The 17421-nt window shown below is 32.4% G+C and overlaps 1 protein-coding gene across 1 annotated transcript in view; it reads left to right on the forward strand.

Moving 5' to 3' along the window:
- The first annotated feature begins 824 nt into the window (after positions 1–824).
- LOC128172316 (uncharacterized) overlaps positions 825–17421 on the forward strand; it is a 59234-nt gene continuing 42637 nt past the window's right edge. Inside the window, exon 1 of the mRNA XM_052838110.1 lies at positions 825–949. The gene's annotated coding sequence lies outside the window, so the exon portion shown is untranslated. The remainder of the gene's footprint in view (positions 950–17421) is intronic.

Below are 17421 nucleotides of genomic sequence, written 5' to 3' on the forward strand. Positions count from 1 at the left end.
CGTACGATACAATGTGTTATTCTGAAGTAAACACTTATGTTTTCCAGCTGTACTGTCTCTTTAAAAGAACAACATCTTTACAGTTAAAAACTAGATGATGTCATTAGACAGTAATACCCGCAGCATGTGTTTGCCCCTAAATAATACTGTTTTGTACCAGTTTAATTGAAAATGAAGGCTACATGAAAACTCCGGTAATACATTTAAAAATTATAATTTTCATAACTGAAGGATGAGATCCCTGCCCATATGATAATACACATCGTGACATGAGCAGCACTTTATGTGCAATTTGGGGTAGAACTGTTTACAGTGAATTTTCAGTTAATCAATAATCTTAACATTTTATGTCATAGGAAGTATAATGGTCTATATATTTATTACAAACAAAATTAAAAATTAAATTATGCCCCCTCCCCGTGGCGGTTGCCGGTTTTAGATTTGCTTCTGTACATGTAATAGTTTGTGTTTTGTTCTATACTATTCATGTTCATGACTGTAGTATGGCTTAGTCTTATTTGTTAGGTACAATGTAGGTACAATGTGGGTACAATACATGATGGATGTAGAATACTGCATTTCAAATGAGAATCACATGTATATCATCTGTATATCAAAACATATGAGTATCACATGTGGCAGATCATATGAGCAATCATATGAACAAATATACATTAATTAACGTATGAAAATTCATGATCATATGTGGCGATGTTGCCTGCCTATACTTACATCGTTTCAGAATCTAAATGTGGAAGGAAATGAACAAGAATTACAAATTATTACACATGCATGTATGTAGAGGAGGCATTTTTACAAACATACTAATACATAATACTTCCCGTGTTTTATATGATTAAAACAAAATAGTCCTACAACTTACAATTTTAACAGTCTGCAATGAAGTGGATATTGTACATTACTTTGGTGGAATTTTGTCATTGTTACGGTATGTATCATTCTTTTAACTCAAATCGTTGTATTCCATCTGTATCTCAAACGACTGTTAGTCTAGTTCGATTTAGTCGAAAAAAAAACCCCACTTTTAACGGCAAATGATTATTATTTGGTCCATGCATGGTTTTGAAACACTATTCAAGTGTGCTGATTCCAAAAACTATGCCAGCCTCCGTGAATATGGCGTTAAGTAGTTAAAATGGCTATTCAAATTGGCTGACAACCAAATTTTATATTTTTTTCTTAAAGTCTTTTCATTATTGAAAACAATAATGAAATGATCCAGCTTAGTATTTTATCATATCTTAAGTGTGCTAAGTTTGATTAAATTTGCTGGCCTTCCCCAAAAAGCATTAATTAGGTCAACATGGCGATTCAAAATGGTAGATACCCAGATTTTATAATTTTTTCTCCTAAAACAATTAAACAAGGGAGAGCGAATAAAACCCAATAATAATTCAGTCCAGCAAAGTTATTATTTTTGCAAATTTGTTAAGGCGTGCTTAGTCTGAAAAATATGCTTGCTATGACAAAAAATGGCGCAAATTAGGTCAAAATGGCGGTCAAAACGGTAGACAGGCAAATTCTATAATTCTTTAGGTCTTAAAAATTGAGGTAACAAGCAATTATAAATTGGTTCAGCATAGCATTTTATCATAACTAAGGTTTGCTGAGTCCAACAAAATATGTTGATCGCGTTAAATAGTTAAGAATGGTGGACAGCCAGATTTCATCATTTTTCGTCTCACCGTCTCTTTAATGGAAAAAAATAACAATACAAAATCACAAATTGGTCTAGCAAACAAATTTAACATAAATAGATTGTGCCAAGTTTGATGAAATGTGTTGGTCTTCATGAAAATGACGTTAATTTTGTCAAAAAGGCAATTCAAATTAGTGTATACTAGTAGCCAAATTTCATTAATCTCTATATAGACTACTAATGACCTTTTAAATGGGGAAAATGTTTGAATATCATAATTTCAATACTATTGATGTAACTGACAATCAAATGTGAACACTTGTTTTAAAAGAAAAAAGTCCACCAACTTTTTATTTGAAAAAAAAAATAATTCTGTTTTCCCTTATTTAGCTACAGTATATAAATAGGTCTTTTATACAATTTTTTTTGAATGATAAGATTGTGATTTGAAATTTCTTTACCCGGGAAGTAGGCACGTTTACATTCACGCATAAAGGTTCTGCAATCTGTTGCAGTTACACGCTGTCAAATCTAAGAAAGCTTTAGGTATAAGATCTTAAGTTCATTAGTTCGAGCAACAAACAACCATTACTTAATTTTTGTTATCCCATCTCGGCTGGGTATGGTCATATGGGCATGCTTATATATGCCTGTCTCCCTATCATTACCTCGGTGGGTGTTTGTTTCATAAGCAACGTAAGGCAAATCCTAAGTTGGGACATATTCCCTGGCTTTGATTTTAAGAAGAAAGCAAATTAAACCGTGTCACTGGGCAGTGTTTCTTTGTTATCCATATAATTAAAGAACTTCTCGATCTTTTCTGGTCAGTTAATTCCCCTTTTCATACTTGTTTCTGTTCATTTATGTTGATTTTCTCGATATGCTGTAGAAATAAGAAGTTGTGTCACACCATATCAATGAATGAAATGAACAAAGTGCTAATTAAAAGTTCTATACAAGGGAAACATTTTCTCTTCAACAACATTGACAGGGATGTTTATCGGCTTTAAAGAGGTTCATACATCCATCAGCAAACTTAGTTGTGAGGATATGTTGAAAATTAATACTGGCATGGTCTAGCATAAAGAAGGCTCAACTTTTCCTCTGAATATGGACACGCATTGTTATACTTTCCTCGGCATATTTGGCAAAACACATGTTAACAATTTTGCAAGAGGTTCTTTTATGTTTAACGAAGACATAGACAGCTTGATTCCTTATACAATATAGATGTAATGTTCAAAAGAGTAAAATTCTTTGGGTTGCCCAAAACATATTGCGCATACTTTTTACTATAAATAATGCTGGACGAAATGTTGATCTCGGCTCCTTTTGAATCACGAGCTTTTCCAGTGTATAAGATGATATATTAGTTAGATTGTTTTGCTGGAAAGGTATTAAAGGAAGAGACAGACATATAAGTATAACAGTTCTTCATGTCGTACTATGTTCCTGTGCACCTGATTGTATCTCTGTTATCACATAAGCTTCTGACATCGATGTCTTTAAAGCCTAAAAACACCAGTTTTATAATGCCGAAATTTCTCCTCTCTCAAACTTTGCTTTGTAAGCATTTGTTGTATTTCACGAACTTGCAGGTCGAAGAAATCGGTACATAAAGTAAAATTCAAAACACCCCAGAAAGTTTTAGGAACAAGACGGATATTGAAAAGCATGAACACAGAATGTTTAAATAAAATACCGGTATACGCCTTAATAAGACAAAACGGCAAAAATTAACATTTTTTAGTAAAATACGGAACTGTTCTTTTTTGTTTTGTTAAAGTGTTCCAGTCTAATTTTTCATGTGCCTATTTGTATAATGTAATACTTACACGTTTTGTCCCTGTAAACGGCTTTAAAAGAGAATTATGAATTCTGTCTGTCGGCCATTTTGACCCAAATAACGCCATTCAAAAGTAAGCATATATCGTCAAACCAGTATACCCTAATTATGAATAAAAACTTTTTTTTAAATTTGGACAGGACTATAATTGTTAAAATGTTTTGTTTCTTGTTAAAAACTTAAATAGAAAGTGATGAAATCTGGCTGTAGGCAATTTTAAATCGCCATTTTGACCTATTTTACGGAATTTCCGTCATAGCTAGCATTTTTCTTAAGACTCAGCATGTGTTAGTTATATTGATAAACTTTGCTAGACCAAATTAAACTTCTTAGTCTCATGCTTTTTTTCCGTTTTAAGAAACTTAAAAAAAAAAATATGAAATCTGACTGTCAACCATGTTGACATAAAAAGCATCGCTTTAGTGGAAACCAGCATGATTCCTCACACTTAGCTCGCCTTTTTTATGATTTGAAAATTTATCTAAAAAATATAATTGTTTGTTTCTCGCTTTTTCACCATTTAAGAAACTAAAGGGAAAAAATATAAAATCGTGATGTCCACCGCCATTTTTTAGTCGGCTCGCGAAGCGAGCTGATCCTTGTTGTCAACGCTGATTCTGTGCGGATTTACCGAAGCACAAACTCGTATGTGTGTTCCTTCACTGGCTGTAAATAAATCTTGATAAATAAGGCACTTGCAATAGCCTTATTTTCATAATTTGAATAAGTTGATGACAATATTGTGTTGGAAACTTTTATTCTGCATATGTATTACACAATGACCTTGAAGTTCACCTTAAAGTGTGCATATAATACCGTAAATATTACATGCGGATGAATATTTGCGAAGGGGCACATGAAGGGGGTTATCTCAAAATACGAAATTGTATCAAATTTAAAACTCCCGTATAAAAGACATGCGCTGCTTTGGATTATTAAAATGTGTATATTATAGCTTTTTTTTTATCGTAAACAAAAAGAAATTTAGTCAGTTTCATTGAAAACGTTTGCTTATGTAACTAATATTGAAACACCCGCAGAATAATATTACGAACAAGTTAACTTTCATAATTTTCACCTGACCCTTTTCGCGGGAAGCTGTCGGTTGAGTAAACAGAATCACGAGAAGTTTTCAAGCTGAGCAGTGCAGTGGAGATCGTCAGAACTTTGCTACAAGTAAGTCATTACATCTAATAATAATCTGTTTTGCACCTTCAGTTAATTTACTTTGGACAGTTTAATAACGGTTTGTATTCTTTGATATTTATGTTAAGAATTTGCTAGACTGTAAAGCTACATGTATATAATCGTTTACTCGTGTTTTAATTTAATGTACAGTCGTTTTACCGGTAACGAGTATTTTCCAGTATCAAATAATTCTTAGAAAAATTATTGGTGAAAGACGAAGTTAAGGTTTCAATAAATCTTAGCTAGATATTTATTAAACAGAAATAAATATTCTATATTCTATGAGCTGCCGGAAGTGCAAGGTAGAAAAAACGAATCGACCGCTGTGTAATTTAATTGAACATCCATGCTTAATGTAAATGATTGCGTTTTTTAATAGCAGTAAGCATTTTTTAAAACTTCTCTTTTAAACACTGCCTTAGTAGCTGTATATATTTTGTAGAAAGAAATTACAAGAACTGTATCAGTTGGAGGAAGAGATGTAAAAGTCAGATATATGACCTTGAAGGATGGGACGGGCAAGTGCAAAGTGTCACTTTGGAGAGAGTTTGCTGAAAAGAAGTGGGTATAGGCCAACACTTGAAAATCACTGATGTTGTTGTACAGACGTACAATAACGAAAAGTCTGTCTCAACAACTGGAAGGACAGAAGTTGAGGTATAATTACATCACTTTTTAATAGTTTCTTTAAAAAATGTTTTCATATGTATTTAAAAAATCATGCATGTGTTTGGGAAGAACTTGTTCTAATATTTTCCTTATTTGTCAGACCGTGGAAGCTCCAAGACAGCTAAAGCTCACAGAAAACATAATGGCCGATAACATGGAGGAAAATGGCCTCTGAGTCTTATAATTGACGACGGGGAAGCATATCCAGCTTACAAAATTTCCTTGAACAAGATCGCAACATTCCTTAATTGTGAAGAAAACTGTAGCTGGAAGATTTTAGTGGTAGTTTTCCTGTCAAGTTACATTATTAACTTGTAATTTGAGCAATAAGTTTTCATGCACAATAATCTCTCTTACCATAAAGTGTTGTATGTAAAATTTTCACTTCCAGCTTTTGCACGGATGTGTTTATTTGGAATTTTTATTTTGATTGTACTGAATAGAGTTTTGTATGTCTTTTCTACTTTTAAAAACTTGAGAAATCAAGTGATGTTTTATATACACTATCAATATGACTGAAAAGCTTATACCGGTAATAAACGATTTCTTTATGTAAAGCTCATTTCCATTTGTTAACTCTTAGATGTAATAATAAGTTTTGATATTGAGTAATTGTAGAACTTATTATTTGTAGCAGATGCTATGTTTATTGTTTTTAAGCAAGTTGATGCATGCATATAATGTTTCTCTTTAGACTAAGTGAAAAAATCTATATTTGATTTTAAGACTTTGATAAGAAACCAAGGTTTTTTTTTATAAACAATGAATACTCCTGCAATGTAAGTTAGTCAAGAAAGAATTTCTCATGAAATCTAGTCATAACCATGTATTTTTTTTTACACGTAGTTGTTGTTTTGAGTATTGCAGATTTCATTATTCCATTGTTCTGATTGAGGTAGGGAATATAGTATAAATGGACTGTCTCTTATAGCACCATTGATTATTGACTTAGCATGCATTACTTCCTACTTTGTCCATTCGCCACTGATTTGATTATTACACAATATGCATGCTGTTTAACATAAGTCAATATTTATTTATGGCTTATATGAAAATGATGAAATGTTTCATAAAAGACAGTCTATACTGTATTTCTTGCATTTTATGAATAAAACAATGTTCATATCTCTTATTGATTTCCACTCATTTAACTGAATATGGTTGACAAAGTGGCAGTTTTTTTTTCCAACTGTGAATGAAATGGCTGGTTCTGTTGAGGATTTGCAAAAAAAAAATTGATTAGTATTGAATATTGATAGTTGAAAAGATAATAGTCAAACAATATTTAATTTTTTTAAGAAAGGGTCAGTGACAGGTATTTTCGAAAACGTGTCCAGTGTATTGAAATTAATGCCAAATTGAATATCCTAAATGTAATATCATTTTATAGGATGAAATGATATTAAAGCTGAACATGACTCGTAATGGGGATTGTCCCCCATGTATATATCTTTCTTTGCTGATATCTATACAACACGTTACATTTTAAAATATTTCGATGTAGATGTTTCACCAGTGTGGACATGTACATCCTGCTGCATTGCTGTGTTATTATCAAATTTTACATATTTTTTCAAAGCTAGAAGAATGCTAACCTCAAATGACCAGGTGAATGCATTATTTACAAACATAATATACACATAAAACAACAAAGATTTGCGCAAAACCTATTACCAAGAAAGGAATAAAACACTTTGGGCACAACTTTTAGGTGCAATTGGGTGATACAAAATTGAAGGCTTTATATACATGTGTGATAGTGTCCATTTACGTGCAGTGTCGAAGTTTTGGTGCTAAAACTATTTTTTTCTTTTCTTGCATATTCAAACGTTCATGCATCATATCTGCAATGCCATTAAACTAAAGAAGGCACACAATATTCTTTATCTCTGTACTTCGCCCATTCCATTTTGACAATCAAATGCGAGTCGACTCTCAGGCCCTTCTGGCCTTTGATTGTTAGATAATTTACGACTTTTTCTTGAAAATGACATATTATTCCCGTCTATCCACACCTAATTTATGATTAAAAACTTAGCTGGACTGAATATTTATTATTGGCTCACGCTTTATGTCCATTTCAGAAATTATGTATAGGGATATTTGGGTTAAATACAAAGGAACAAACTAGTATTTTCTTAACTATTTCAAAGCAAATGTGTGCTTGACTAATACTCTGTCTACTTTTGAAAATAAAATGTGTTCATAAGTCAATGCTGATGTATAATGATTTATTACCACTTGATCATTTGAGTTGTTGAATTATTTTCATTGAAAATTATTATTACATCTTGAATACATGTACAAAAAAATGAATGATGGTATAAAATTAAAGTTGATATTCATAAGATTTTTTTTCATTTGTGTTTACTTTACATTTTGAAAAAAAAAGAAGGAAATCCATGTAAGATAAAACATTCAGCAAGTTCTGCAGTAATAGCAGTAATACAGATCTATGTCAAGCTATTTTGACTGCCCTGATGACATTGACAAATCCAAGACTAAATGGGAAATGTAAACATGCATATGAATATAAAACCTAGAATTGATATATTGATATTAAGGCTACTGTACTATCTACGTGTATATCAGCTGACTGTCAAAATATTTCTCTGAATTACCTTGATTTTAATTACAAATTAAGTTATTTAAAAAAAATTTCAGACTTATTTAATTTTGAAGAAAAAATATTTCCCCATCTGAATGACAAAAAGTTCAAATACTGATCGAGTTGGGTGAGGGAAACAACTCTTTTAAATGCGGTTTAGTGGATCAATTCTTTAAGTACGCATATACATATATTATTAATTAAATTTTTCTGTTGAGACAATTTTTTTGCGATAGTCTTGGTGGGGGGGGGGGGGCGACCAATTTAACTGAAATAAGTATTGTTACTGATTTAGTATAGGTTAACATCTAAATACGAGTTGGGTTGATATCACTGAAAGAAGGAAACCATTGGTGACTGTGTTCAACTATAAAATCTATTTAATAATAAGATGAACATCTAAATTGGATAGTTCGCCTTCTAAAGAATAATATTTTTTCTGACCTTTACTTTTTTTTAATAACATCTCTGTAAATACTTTTTCAATAAAAATTTTTCTGAAATTTACATATTGAAGAATGAATTATGATGGACTTGCCCCCCCCCCCCACCCTCCCCCCCACCCCCACCAATATTATTGTTGTTTCATTTTTAGTAGAACATATTGAAATCCGTTAGACAGGTTATGTCATGGAGATTCAGTATTACGTATAGAGATGAAGAGCATACCTTTCTTCTAAACTGGGGTCAATTTATATAATGTAACACATTAAGAGAGCTTTATAGGTGATTGACTTTCAGTGTAAACTGCTTCAAATACAAAGAAAAAGCTTGGAATATTTTAAGCCTTTTTTGTAAGAATTTTACATTTAAAGTCCTCTTTCTAAACATTTGGAATGAAATTAAAAGATAGCTAAAGCTATATATATTCATTCTAAATATCAATTCTATAGAAATACAATATCTGCTTACCTTTATCATCGCTCACGTATGTATGATCGTGCGCTGTACACATGGTAGATCACAAGACAAGTTTACAAAACAGCAAACCAAAACGATATTCACTCTCGCAGCAATTTTAAACAGCTGCTGATCAAGGTTGGCCGAACGCTTTGTTTACGAATATAAAAATCGACATATTATCTAAGCGTTTTTGGTGATTTCATACTTCTGTTATCTCCTTCGTAAGAAGAGTTCTATAGCCATTTTGTTCCACGGCAGAATCTTACCATTCCGGAACAAAATGGCTTTTCAAACGGAAGTCAGACATATTGTGACGATGTAGCATTCCACCTTAAGCACGAGCGAGAGAGAGAGAGAGAGAGAGAGAGAGAGAGAGAGAGAGAGAGAGAGGAGAGAGAGAGAGAGAGAGAGAAAGAGAGAGAGAGTTTTCCTCTGACCTTTTTATAAAGATATCATAGCATCCGTCGGTGTACAAAGTCGAACAGCTTATTTGTAAACTATACTAAAAAGAAAACAACCCCCTCTTAACTCAGCAGATTTTAAATCAACAAGACATTTTTGTTACTTCATTCGAGATGCATTTACATAAGAAAATCTTTTTACTAATTATACCTGTATACTATATGTATGACTTGCACCACATGTGGTTTTTGTCAATAAATTGATTTGAATTAAAACAAAGTCCAAAGTCCCATGTTACAATGTATCAGGTAGGCGCTCACACGAGATAGAACCCCTTGCTGATCAATGTTATCATTCACTGATATAGAGACAAAATCTTTTGATTTATCTTGAGTTTCTTTTGATTTAGAAATAAAAAGATAAAAACATGATTAATTCTATTGAAGGTCTGACAATCTCTTGCTGCACTTCTGTAACTCTCAGTTTGATAAAAAAAAATCGATGGACGACCTTGTATCCAGATCATCTATTCGAATTTCTTCAATATTGCATTTCCTTCCATACGCATACGCAGGTTGGCCGAATAATTACCAAGACTAACTGGTTCGTATTTTAACTTTCAACTGCATTAAAAGGTAGTTCAAGTTATTTATTCAAAGAGACAATATCTAATTGGTGAACATATACATATTAAATACAGTAAGACAGTCAAAGTGTCCCTAATCAATTTTGACAATTCACATGAAGAGTTCGATGCTTATTTGCATAGTATAAATATTTCCCTAAATTCCATATTTATTAAGTATTTGAGGTAAATAGTAACTGTAAAACTTATAAATTCTTGGTTTCCGGGAGTAGTGTTTTTTAATATATACTTTTCTCTTAAACTACGAAGTGATGGACTAATAAGTAAAATTTGGTATTCATCTTCAATATCATTTAAGGTGGAATGTCCCTCTGATAAGAGAGATAACTTCTGGAGAAAATAATATCACTTTGTTTCTGTTAACTCACAATTTTTGAGGCATGTAACAATAAGGGAGGTGGTGCTTGGTCCCAATTTATGTTTGGAAGGCTATACACTTATCTAAATTCAAATATAGAAAAAGAAAATTTGAATGGAAAGAACTGAACCCCAGGGCTCTTTTGAAGCAGGGGTCAAAAAAGTAAAGAAAAATTTTACAAAATATTACATGAAATGTATCATAATGATAAAGTATTAATGAGGCAATATCTACATGACTATTCCTCCACCTCTCTCTCTCCCCCCCCTCCCGATGGATTAATTCTTCTTTTAAATATAACTAAATTTTAGGTACTTGTTTAGTACATGCATGTACAGTACATGTTTGATGTTTTAGGCCAGAGAATATTTTGATGGAATATTTTTATTTCTCTATCTATAGCTCGTTCACAGAGCTGAATGAATTATAATTGAGAAAAATGTGACCAAGACAATTACAAATTTTAGACTTAGTTATAATCGTTTAAAACTTATAGCATTTCAAATGTTTAAAATTGAATAAGGCTTTTCTATTCTGAGGGAGCAGATACAGGAAAACAAATTGAAAAAAAAACCCACCTAATATCTCATTTGATTCAAGACAATATATCCATAAATTGATATCATACCAATTACTGGAAAATTCCCGTTTTGTGTTACATAACAAAATGCTCTGGTTTACATTTTTAGGATTTCTTTAATATATATCCATTTTGTACTATTATCTTATCCAAATTTAAAAACAGAAAACCTTGTCTGAAAAGTTAGAAACTGTGGCAATTTATCATGCACTGTATGTAAAACATGTATGTAAAACCTTCAATAGTCTATGATAAAGAAAGATAACTCTTGCTGATTGAAGCAATTTTTGTTGCAAACCTATACAACAAAGTGCTATTCTGAACTAAAATGCAGCGCTTCAATATGTTTTGTAATATGAATTGAAAATGTATATAACTATATATTATTTTCATATGCATTTTAGATTTTTAGTTTTATACTGCGATGTTAAAATTTTGCTTTTTCTAATCATTATGTCTAGTTTTCTTCATATCATGATTTGACATATTAATAATTTTTGAAAAATCTAGCAGCGCTTCTTCACTTAAACTTTGTTTCATATGAATCGACTGATATTGACTTTGATGAAAATCAATATGAAATTTTTAAAAAAATATATGGCAAAATTAATAGCAGAGGGATGTTACACCTTAAGTTGCAAAAGTCACATTTTCTACAATTGCGTGTTTAATTATCATACCTCCCTGTTTCAATAAAAGGTAATGTCGGCATTCCAATAATTTTAAAAAACGATAAATTAAATGAAAATGATTGAAATAACCAAATTAGTCAACATCGCTCCTTCCCCTTCCCGGAAAAAAAATTAATCCTCAGAACCCTTGTAATAATGTTTAGGATTTCCGCAAATAACTATAATTTTCAGAGATTCATTTCTGCATTTGATAAAAAATGCATTTTACATGTTTTTTAAATCTTATACGGGGCATACCAACTGTCTCAATATAGTGGTAGTCTACGTGATTCTGTCTATATTAAGACAATTATGATGATGAAAAAATTTCTCAAAATAAACTGCAAATGCAAATGCAAAAAAACCCCCACACATAATGAGAATCAAACTATAGACAACCTTTAAAGATCTTTACTTGCTTATATAATTTAGTGCATTTAGTAGACATGTTCTTTTCATCAATCACCTTGGCAAAGACGCACCAAAATTTGCACAATGTTGTCGAAGAGGGAATCCAGAAATTAGAAAACAGATTTATATGCTATAGTTTTATAGGCAAAAGACATGAAATGAGATTTAGATCCAACCAAGTGATGCTGTTTTAGAATTAATCGAAATGGTTCCAATATGTTTACATCCAATACGATGAACACGATACATTACACTTCTAAGCATGCAACGCTAAAGAGTTTACAAGACAGTTATGCAAACAGAAACAATCGTAACGAATTTTGTAAAAAAAAAAAGTTCCAGACAATTATTGAACAACTGATTAAAAATGACTTACTAAACCTTAAGAGGCAAAATTCCATTGTCCTAAATATTTCAATCCAGTCTAAGATTAAAAATACATGTATTAGCCTAATTAGCTTTTAATAGGATTATATTAACACAACATATCGATAGCAAAGGTGCTTGTAGACAGGACCGTGCGCCCCCTCCCCCCTTTCAAAGTGTTTTATATATAAATTGTTGTTATTTTTTATTTTTATTTATTATCGTTAACAACCCCTTCTCTATGTCTCAAGTCGGAAAGATAACAAAAATATCACGACTCTGTGGCATTTTGTATTGACATTCGTTTTATCTATATCTATACTACTATATTAAAATAATAGACTAGAATGTTTGGGCTTTAATACCGAGAAATCGGAAGAGTACTGTCCTTTGTTTTATATATTTTTAACATGATTGGTACTTTGTGATTACCAATTATTTTTAATGTTTTCCTCAATCAGGATTCCCTAATTAACAATCACTGTAAATTCCTTTTAAAAATCCGGAAATCGTCTGAATTTTTCGGATTTTACAATCTTGCGCATGCGCTTTACGTTCACGCTAAATCACGGGATGCTCTATAGTTTGTTTTTCCCCCAAATCACATTTGCATGGATAAACTACAAGAAAACGGTAATACAACTAGATCTCGCTACAAGTAACGAGTAGGTCTTACGTCCGATTTTGTTTGATATGATACTATGTAAAATCGATACTCTCAGCCAAATCTGAGATTCTGGTGAAACTAAGTTTTTTGTCTCGAGACCAGAAACGGACGAACGGAAGTGAGTAATAAAAATAAAAGCTAGGTGTTTTTTTTATACATTTGTCTAGTGTACATAACTGTTTATTATCCTTGATGAAACACCAAAGACAATCGGTTAAACTTGTTAAAAACATGAATTGTATGAACTCTTCTCGTGAGTACGAGAAGTGACGGTTGATAAAAGAAACCCGTAAACACATCTTCAATCAATTGTCTATTATTCATAAATGTTCGTGTCTCAGCCACTTACAGTGACTAAAATCTCGAGGGTATCGAATTTGTAAAAATGATAGGTACCTAAGATAACCGGAAGTAGAATATGTTTGCTTATTTAACATATATAAGATCGTGTAATGATTTACCGGTATTCATTCCATGTAAAGAAAATATAAGGAAATAATATTGTTAAGTGCTTCCGGTGACGACCGGAAGTGATGACGATTCAAACAAAAGAACGTAAACATGGATACATGCCTAGGGCTATCATCCCACAAAGTTTGGTTGTTCACATCATCATCGTTTTTGAGATCTTGTGGAGTCATTGTTTTTTTTTGTCTCTTGACAGGAAACGGACAAACGGAAATGCTCACTGAAAATAAAAAGTTAGTATTTCTTGAACATTATACACTTGTAATTTATTGATTATCAATTGTACTAAAATTGTCGAAGGAAAACAGCTCAAACAGCTTGATTTGTTTTAACCCTTCTGGCGAGGACCGGAAGTGACCACGGTTGACAAAATGAAAGCGATTAAACGCATTTTTTATCGTATGTCTGAAATCTAAGTTTCGTGCATTGATCACATTTATTTGAAAAACGCTTTCTGAGATATTCGAGAAATCTCACCGGAAGTAGAATTTTTTTTGTTTTTTATTTAACATCGGATACATGACATATGTAAAGATTATTACTTATAATTCAATTCTATCTAAAACAAATAAAATGCAAAATAAAGAATAATTTTTGAAGAGCTTCCGTTGACGACCGGAAGTTATGACAAACAAAACAAAATGGTTTAAAGACATCTACATCTACAGTTTTATAATCCTACAAAAATTGAATACTCAAGTCTTTTTCATTTTTGAGATCTCAATGTCACAAGCTTTTTGTCGCGGGACAGGAAATGGACGACGGGAAATGAATTTTGAAAAAATAAAAAAATGGATACTCGATATATAATTTATTTCTATCACTCCTAAAAATTTCAAGAAAATCAATCGAGCCATCTCTATGTGTACAAAGAAGGGGAACAAAATCCGTACCAAAATTTCGAGCCATAGTGAGCTCTTAAGAACGGCGCCAATGGCGTAAAACAAAATCAATAGGCACAACTTCAAACTATGGTCTACCTATCCTGAACATTTCATATTCATATCTCTGATAGTTTTCGAAATGAAGCGTGCACAAAATAGGTCGAAAAAGTGACAAAATCAGCAATAAATCGGTACCGGAGGTGACGACGGCAAAAATATTTTAAAAAACCAAAATAAATTCAGATCACTTCCTATCATCTGTGATAAATTTGTGCAAATCGGTTGGATAGTTTCCGAGAAATCGCGTGCACAAAATTTGTGGAAAAAAACTTAATAATAACTAGATACATGTACGACCTCGTTACGAGTAACGAGTAGGTTATCCGTTCGATTTCTTTTTTTATTAATTTAAATGATGCCATGAAATATCGATCCAATTTCAAAATTAACCCCCCCCCCCGAAATTTAAAGATAATAAATAAAAATCCCTAATTACGTCAAACATGGGCCTGTCGATGCCTTATTCAAACAGATATTTTAGCGTTCAACAACTTTGATTCTATAATGCATGAAAAAATATTTATCGTTTTGAAGTTATTTGTAATAGACTTTACGAGATTCTTGGTCCCTAAATAAAAGGGGCCAGCCCCCTGCTCTTGATTTTGTTGGATAGAACTTTTGGTTCTCTTCTACTTTTGTTCTCTATGTCTTAACCAAATATCAACCGATAAAAAGATACTGATCAAAACGTATGCAAATTTTGATTCAAAATATATACCCCATTTTCGTGCCTGAGCAAGCTTCAAGGAATAGAGCCACTGGTGCAAAACAACGATACAGTGCACAACTTCAAACCATGGTCTACCTATCCTAAAACATTTCAAAGTCATATCTCTTATAGTTTCTGAGATCAGCTCTGCACAAAATTGGTCATAAAAAAATACAAAATCTACCGTAAATCCGGACCGGAAATGACGATGACCAAAATTTCATAAATATATAAAATTCAGATAATGTCCAATAATCTGTGAAAAAATTACCGAGATCGGATGAGTAGTTTTTGAAAAGTCGCGTGCACAAAATTTGGAAAAAAAATAATAAACAGTCCGAAAGCAATAAGTAAGTAAGAAACTGTACGAAAACTATAAGGTCTTCCGTGGACCTTAAATACATAAAAATTTTCATTAAACATTTGCTAAATATTTTGTTCATGAAAGAAAATACGGGATATAACTCTAATTCAGTGGGTTTAATATAAACAATTCCGCGAGTTCTGAATGTAAACATGGTGTGCATATTTGGTGTATCTATTTTGTTAAAGCACGACATAATATGCCATGTGAACCCGTGCATGCACGGGTCGAAATCTAGTATATACAAAGAGAGAAGGTAAGCAACTCCCGTTTGTTTACATTGACGAACCACTAAAAAATGCAAACGATTAGTATAAAAAAATCGCTATACCTTTGTAGTCATATATTTGCTCACTTCTACACATATCCTTTTACCCGAAAACTGATATAAATTAGCACGCTGAACCGTAATCTATCCAATGAATAAACATTTGTCACTTGCGACCACGTTATTATGAAACGTTCCAAGTAAACGCTTCGGAAGTAAGTTGTACAGCAACATCATTGCTAAGAACGATAACTTTTCCGGGTTTCGAATGTCAAAGACTCAACTGTAACAGTCACACATTTTGGCAAGCGCTCACGAGCTCTCTTCCTCTCCATCTCTCTCTTTCTATCTCCGTGCTGGACACACAGGTATGAGGCAGCTGCGACGGAAGACCTAGTCGTTGCTTGCAACGAGCTCGTTTCTAGTCCCTTGATCTATTTATATCCAGTGCAGCATAACCATGTAGGCATTTGTAAAATGCGTATAATTATGCATAACGTAAGTTGTACATGCACCCTATCTTTTAATTTAGAAATGGGTGTTGGCAACACGGTTCAGGAAAACATTGTTCCCGCATGTCCCGTATCCAATCAATTAGTTCATGTACGACTTATCTATTATCAGTATTATCATCTTTCTTTTGTACCAATTATCAAACAAAAAATCAGATTGACCAAGCGTCAAATGGGCCGCAAAAAATATGATTGTTGTATGAATCATCATTAGTTGTTAACATAAAAAAAACACACAACAAAGAAAAATATACGAGTTGGTTAACGTTGTAATAATTTTAATGGTAAATTTTTATTACTATATTTTCAGCAACACGTTTTGAGTTTTAACATTTTACTGTTATCATTAAAAATAGAGTTCGTTACTATAAGCATTTCTAACGGTAATGGTATGTTCATTGCTTTAGCATGAAGTAATGGAGAGCACATTGATTTGTACATTATTCAAATACAAAGTTTAACTCATCATAATTCTCTTGGAGATTATGTATTTCAAACCGTTTTGATTTTTTTTTCTATCGGCCTATTTTTTCAATCGTAAATCGCCCCGCTATATCAGGATCTTCGGGTTCTACATCGAGATGAGTAGGAATTAAGATATCGAAATGTGCTTCCCTTGGGTCTATGTTTTGGAGTGTATTAGGATACATCATTTCTGTGAGACCTACTTCCTCCCATTCACTATCAGTGAAATCCATGGTTTGGGGTAATAATGTTTTAAATGAGCCATCGTATTCTCGGGAAAAGTAGACATAGACCCATCACTCGGTAGAGTCATGTAAAACCCTGTTTTCTGAGCCATGTCTTGAGATCAAATAAGTCTCATACATAAAGAACACTCTTTTTATATACTCTTATTTTTTTTTACTTGAACAACAATAAGAACAACATAAACAAACATGGATGAATTTTTTCATACACTGTGAGATCTGCTCCTTTTGACTCGGATTGGAAAGGGTCTCCGCATGTACACATTCTCGTAAGATACACAAGAGTCCAAATAACATTCACCGATGGTGTCGCGAAAGTCTTTTGAACATTTTTCCAAATCATCTGTCCAGTCTCCCTCAATCAGAGTCCATGCTGTGTGTTTATACCGATCATACGGAAATATCTTTTCCTGTCAGGAATCTGATTCCTTTCGTACGAGCAGATTTTTTCCTCTCCCTGAGGAAAACGAG

The sequence above is a fragment of the Crassostrea angulata genome, chromosome 2, assembly GCF_025612915.1.
Source record: "Crassostrea angulata isolate pt1a10 chromosome 2, ASM2561291v2, whole genome shotgun sequence".
Classification (NCBI taxonomy): domain Eukaryota; kingdom Metazoa; phylum Mollusca; class Bivalvia; order Ostreida; family Ostreidae; genus Magallana; species Magallana angulata.